The 6,481-nt window shown below is 39.6% G+C and overlaps 2 long non-coding RNA genes across 2 annotated transcripts; one reads left to right on the plus strand and one right to left on the minus strand.

The window, feature by feature from the left end:
• Positions 1-531: 531 nt before the first annotated feature.
• LOC118348325 lies at positions 532-1,003 on the minus strand. Its single transcript, XR_004801413.1, has 2 exons — positions 910-1,003; positions 532-794 (listed from the first exon to the last, which is right to left on the minus strand). It is a non-coding gene; the product is annotated as an uncharacterized LOC118348325 (long non-coding RNA).
• A 111-nt stretch (positions 1,004-1,114) lies between these two features.
• Positions 1,115-6,276, plus strand: LOC118348316. Its single transcript, XR_004801403.1, has 3 exons — positions 1,115-1,434; positions 2,413-2,505; positions 6,234-6,276. It is a non-coding gene; the product is annotated as an uncharacterized LOC118348316 (long non-coding RNA).
• The last annotated feature ends 205 nt before the right edge of the window (positions 6,277-6,481 follow it).

The following is a 6,481-nucleotide window of genomic DNA, read 5'->3' on the forward strand; positions in this document are numbered from 1 at the left end:
TATTGATGTAAATATTTGTTGGTTAATTGCATGTGAGAGTTGTGCTTGCATTTAACACAGAGATATTAGTTCGTTATTTTCATTACACGTGTATTTAGAGACATGATTAAAAACTTAGGAAAATGGGGGAAAAGGACTTTCAAACGGTAATAATTTCATGTGGAAAGGTATCAACAACCACCTAATTCACCACTTGTTTAAGTGCTATTCCAAAACATCTAGTTTTTAACATAATCATTTTAAACATATTACAATGAAATAGTAGACATTACAACTTGGCCAAAAAATCCACGCATTACAATTAATTTTCCACTGACCTATTACACATTACAATACAACCAGAAACAGCATACAACTAAATTTCAACTAATCTACCACATGACAGTCAACCAAAATCTGTACACATTATAACTAATTTTCAACCAGACCAAAACACTAATTTTTATCCCTGACCAAAACTGTACACATTACAATATGATTTGGCTTTCTCTGTAACATTCGACCTTCACAAAATGGCCATTACCCTCATGGTAAAAAATCATGGAAGCATCATATAAGTAGAACCATACATTCCAAAATGATAAATGTAACACCCTCTATTTTAGTGGCAATGGAAGGCATCACCGATGGGTGGGTGGACCAATCTATTATTTTTGCACAAGAGGGGTTACGATACATGCAAGTGTACGAGGGAGAGAGCAACGGCTTGGGGCTTACCTAGAGGCATGAGAAGGGTGTCTTAGGCAGTCTGTATGGTGGCACTGGAGTTCCGATAGTGGAGGTGGCGGCGGCACCTGAAACCAGTAAACATCAACCATTTTCGACCAACTGCCCAAAACAGGTGGGGAGAGAGAGAGAGAGAGAGAGAGAGAGAGTTGAGGAGAGATGGAGGGAGGGAGAGAGACTCACCTATGATGGAGGTGTCGAACAGTCTCGATGGGCAGAACTGCAACAGAGACGATGCAGAGGAAGAGAGCGCGGGGAGGATTGAAATTTATTTTTGAATTTGAAATGTTTCGATAGGCTGTATTGTTAGCAGTTATTTTAGATGTTTTAAAAACTAAGTTGCCACGTCATGGGAGGTAAACGAGTTGTAGATGGGAGGGATGGGTATCATTACCCGTCCTCTGCTTTCTTCCTCTTCCTCCGAAATCTCCAAGTCCCTTTCACTCTGTCTCCCTTTCTTCCCGATTTCCAGATTTCATTTCTTCCTCTCCGTTTCTTCCCTCCGTTTCCTCTCACCTCTTTTTTTTTGCCAAGCTATCCATTCCCTTTGTCGTGAGAGTCACCAGTTCATCTTCATCCATTTGAAATTAAACTTCCACTAAAGTTCAAGTTCCTACGAGTACGGGGTGTTTCAGGTGAAAGAGGAACTCCATCACCTCCAGGCAAGCCTTGTTTTGACTTCACCACGGACTCTCCCTCTCTGTACTGGTAAGCTCATGCATGTGTTAAATATTTTTGTATCCGTCTGGTTCCTCGGAAACTATAGGAAACAAATTGAAAGTTTTAACGTCTGCTCACCCCTGGCCCCTTCCCTTTCTATGTACCGGAATTCAGAGAGAGAAAATAACATAATTTGCAGATCAGTTTTTGTTTTCATAAGAACTAAAAAGGGTTTTATTTGTAAACTTATCTCTCTGTATTTGTGCGGGTCTGTGTTGATTGCATACGTTTAGGTAGGTATGTTTGTAGGATTGCCGTTTTGTTTTTTTGCTGCTTTCCTGATTTATTTAGCTACCCATGAATTACGGTGGCTTTAGAAATGTCTAGAATTTCTTTAGTTTGGATAACTAGGGAATTAAACCTTTTTTTTTTTCTATTTTTAAATCAAAGTTTCGGATTCAGCAATTATCGAATTGATATGAGGAAGGTTTGTTTGATGATGGATTTTGCCTTTAAGCTCTCTAACTCAGTTTCAAGCCTATGCATTTTTCTTTGGATCGAGTGGTGTGCGTAGGAGTATACTGCAAATTATAAATCTCCACTTCTCGCGATATTTACATCCGTGTGCCGCCTAAGGATTGATATTTTGGGGTCCAGTATGATGTAATTTTCTATTTTGCCACAGTTTTAATAAGGGCTAACAGATTTTTTGGTACACATTCACGGGGCCCCTTCGGTGATGTTTTCTTAGCAACTCATCTCCAATTGGGTCATGATTTTGAGGAGTATCATGAAGTGGCTGTCAAGGTGCTGCATCCATTAAAGGAGGGCTATACTCAAAAGTTTCTGGACAAGTTTAAGGAGTTATTTTTTAAGTGCCTAGCACGACCATGTGTTTGTTTGTTGCATGGTATATCAATAGTTAAAGGAAAGGCGACTTCCTTGAATTTGAATATAGTTTTTTTAAACTCGCGGAAATTCTTTCCTGTCTCTCACAACATTGGTTCACTTCTGATGCCTTTTCAGATCTGCATTGCGATGAAGTTTTATGAGGGATCAGTGGGTGATCGAATGGCCCGGCTCAAAGGTGGGCAATCTTCAATTGTCTAATGTTTTAAGGTTTGTTTTTTGGGTTTTGATCAGTTAATTTATTTTCTTTAAGAAATAATGTTATTGAACTTGTAAGATAGGGTAGAGCTTAGGTAAAGTTCCTGAATTTGAGGTTTGTTGGGTTCTCTTATTTCACATTCTAAATCAGTGAGCAGCATTTCTATTTAACAGGTCTCACTTAGTTGGTGAAATGTGCAAAAATTATACTAGAAATGATGCTTTAATATATGCTTTACTCAAATTTTGTAATACTTATAATGGTCTAAAGCTCGTCAGAATCTAGTGTAGCATACAATTGCTTTGAATGGTGAGATATAGTCTTTGAAAATGCTAATGCTTACAAGTATGGGATCAAATTGGCAAAAGCGATTATAGAGTTGCATTCAATTGGGACCCTGGTTCAATTGGGACCCTGGTGCTGAACCTCAAGCCTTGTAACTTTCTGCTTAATGAATTGAAGTTGCTGGTTTATGAACTGGTTTATTGGTGGAAATGTTGGGTAGAAATGTTGATACTGAAATGCACTACAGCTTGGCCTTTGTTGGGTGATACTGAATGTTGGTGGATTTTGGGATGCGGCTTGGCCTTTGTATTATAAATTGATTTTATAAATTGTTGTTAGTTTTTGTATTTTGGGTTGCGGCTTGTTTTTATGATGAAAACAAATTGGTTGGCTACACTATGGTTGGCTACATTACGGTTAGAAACAAGTTGATGAAAAATTAGTTGGGAAACAATAATTTAAGTATTAAATTAAAATATTAATGTACATATGGTTAGTGTAATTGCAAAATATGAAAGAAAAAATTAAAAAAATTAATATTATATTATTATATTGATTAATCCAATGGCTAATTTAATGTGAGGTTATGGATAAGGAGATTTAAGATTGATGGAAAACATGTAATTTTCATCAAATTTTGAAAATAAAATTGATGAATCCAATGTTAATGCTCTAAAGTAGGGTGGCAGAGCTATTTGAGAGAGAAATCATTACTGAAACAGTGTTATGAACATGAGTGTAATGGTGTCGTATGGTTAGGGTAGATGCGATGTTGTTTGAAGATGGAAGAATAAAACGATGTGTTTTGTTATTTTAGTTAAGTTGTGTATTTCACCTTAAGTGATGTGTTTTGTGTCTGTCATTTTAGTCTATAATATTTCAATCATTTTAGTTAATTTTCCTTTCTGTTAGAGGGTCTTGGTTGTAGTTATCTGGGGTATAAGTCAGAGAAGGAAGGAGATTGAGAATCATCTGGAATCTTGTTGAAAGAGAATTGTAAGGAGGTTTGGGAGCCCTCGAAGCACTCTCGTAGCAATCCATTTCTTCTAGCAATTTATCCAACACCTGGTGTGCACATTTTCTATTGCAGTAAATCCTAGCATCTCATTTCCATTACCTTCCTCATTACAACAGCAACTCAATATAATTTATACTAAAGCCGTAATCTTCAATTCCCACCAGCTTCATTATTACAATAGAGTTTACAAGGGAGTTCTAATAGTGGTATCCAGAGCTAATGATCCATGGAGGACGAAAAAATTTCTTGCACCGCAAGAAGAAGCCCTACAACAGGGGATAGATTCTAATGCAAAGAGTCTTCAGGAGCTTAAGAACAACTTGAACGAGTTGATAGATATGCTGCTTCATTGGGTGGTAAATCAAAATAATATTCCGAGTCAGTATGCTATTGTGGAGTGAGATTAAAGGTTAGGAAATAAAAGCCAGTAGTTGTTGAAGACCAAACTATGCTGAAAGAAGAAGAAAGTGCAGTGGAGGTGGAAGAGATAGTGGCAGTGTCCACGAAAAACTGCTTGGTCTGGGAATACCAAGCCGTGGAGGAGGGAGTAGAAAAGGCAGCTATTGTAACACCCCGTATTTTAGTGTATTTTTATTGAATGATTATTTTTATGTTATTCAAAAAAATTATTCTTTTGTTTTAAAATTACTGGATTTTAATTGCGTTATTTTTAGGATTTTTAATTTGGTGAAAATTATTTTTATGTGCTTTCTTAATATTTATTTATTGTTATGTATTTAAATTGCTTTTAATATTTAAATTAATTACTGTGAGATTTAATTATTTCAATTTGACTTTACCATTACGTTTAAATTATTTTATTTAATTTGTGGTTTTAAAATCGTTTCCGTTGGATCATTTTCGTGACCCAAGTTATGAGGATTGGACCTCATTTCTTTTTCCCTCTTTTTCTTTCCTCTCCTTTTCTTTTCCTTCCTTTTTTTTTTTTCCTTATTTTCTTTCGGTCCCTTCTCTCCCGCGCGACCCGATTCCCTCTCTCTCCTTCTCTCTCCCCGTGCGACTTCGGCCTCCACCCCAGCCCGCCGCCGTCGAGCCGCCGTGGTCGACACCGCCCCCTCCATTTGGTTCCCCTGCCGCCGGCGACCTCACCCTACCAACCTCACTTCCCCTGCCGCCGCGGCACTCTTTCCGCCGTTGCGCCGCCGTCGCTCCGCCGTTGCGCCGCCGTCTTCCTACCACTTCATCCCCGACCTCTTGGCAACCCTTTGGACCCAACCCCAGCTCCGATCCGTCACCGGTGAAGCCCCACCAAGTCCATTTCCGATTTGTACATTTTTTGCCTTAAACCACCATTTGCGCCGTCATCCACGGCAAACCACCACCACCATTGGCTTCACCGACCTCTCTAGGCCCTACCCTATCATTTTGGGGTCTTCGTTTGTCTCCGTTGAAAAGTGGGTATTTGTGACCCACGGCCACAGTGTATTTTACACTGTGGTGTTGCTCAGACGTCGCCTTTTTCAGCTTCGTGATCCTCCGGAAATTATCATATAGCGCTGTAAGTATTTCTCCAAAGTATTCTCATGAATTTTATGTATTTTTGCACTAACGCATTTCACTGTATTTTTTGGCATGCCGGACTGAGTCCGAGGAGTACGGGGGTCGGATGGATTTGTGATTGGAGTTGTTGGTTTGATTGGATTGGATTGGATTGGATTGGTTTGGTTATTGGTTATTGATGGATTTTTGGATTGGTTGGTTCATGTGCATTTCATTATTTCATGCATGTTCATGTTTGTAAAGGAAAACTGGGTTTTCGTGTATTGCATTCATGTTCATGTGTTTATGAAAACTGGGTTTTCATGTGAATGATTTGTTGGGTGCGTGTGTATCACGAACCCCAAGCCGAGATGGGGCATTATCTCGGTGGAGCTCCTCTGGTTACTCGGGAGCGGAATAAACTGAGTAACGTCCCCTGGATTGTCGCTGGGCGACAATGGGATCGGACGAGAGATTCGTGCCGACTCCGTGGTCCTTCTGCTGGCGGGGACTAGAGGATGTCTGGCCATGTACGCGCTGGGCGCGGAACTGGGCATCGCTCGTTGGTAGTGTGCTCGGCCATGTACGCGCTGGGCGCGGAACTGGGCATCGCTACGAAGCCAGGACGTGCGGATGGTCCCTAGGGGAGGCCATGGTGCATAGGGTATTGACGGATTAAATGGACTATTTTCTGGGAAAATAGTGTGAGTTGGATTTTGTGTAAATCATTTTCTGGGAAAATGTTTTACGGATTATTTTTGGGCCAAATGGGATTTTGGCGTGTGTTGGAAAATTATCATTTTCGGGGAAAATGATATTTTGAGGAAAAATGCATATTTCTTCATATGCATGCATGTTGGTGGTATTAATGCATTTTTATTCCTGAGATTATTTTTGGGTTATACTTACCTGCGGTACCATTCTGTGGTAACGCAGATTTTGATGCAGATGAGGAGGAGGAGGGTGAGCCTGAGGAGACGGCTCCGCCCGAGGAGTGATCTGGGATCACTAGCTTATTGTTTATTTTACCCTTTGTATTTTTGGGACATGTGTTAACTTTATTTTGGATGACTGTATAACTACTTTTAAAACTTTACTGATGTTTACTTGTATTTAAATTCTGGTACTTAGTTGACTAATCCGCTGCGTTGTTGTTGTACACCGTTGCATGTACACACACTTGG

The sequence above is a fragment of the Juglans regia genome, chromosome 4 (assembly GCF_001411555.2).
Source record: "Juglans regia cultivar Chandler chromosome 4, Walnut 2.0, whole genome shotgun sequence".
Lineage (NCBI taxonomy): Eukaryota > Viridiplantae > Streptophyta > Magnoliopsida > Fagales > Juglandaceae > Juglans > Juglans regia.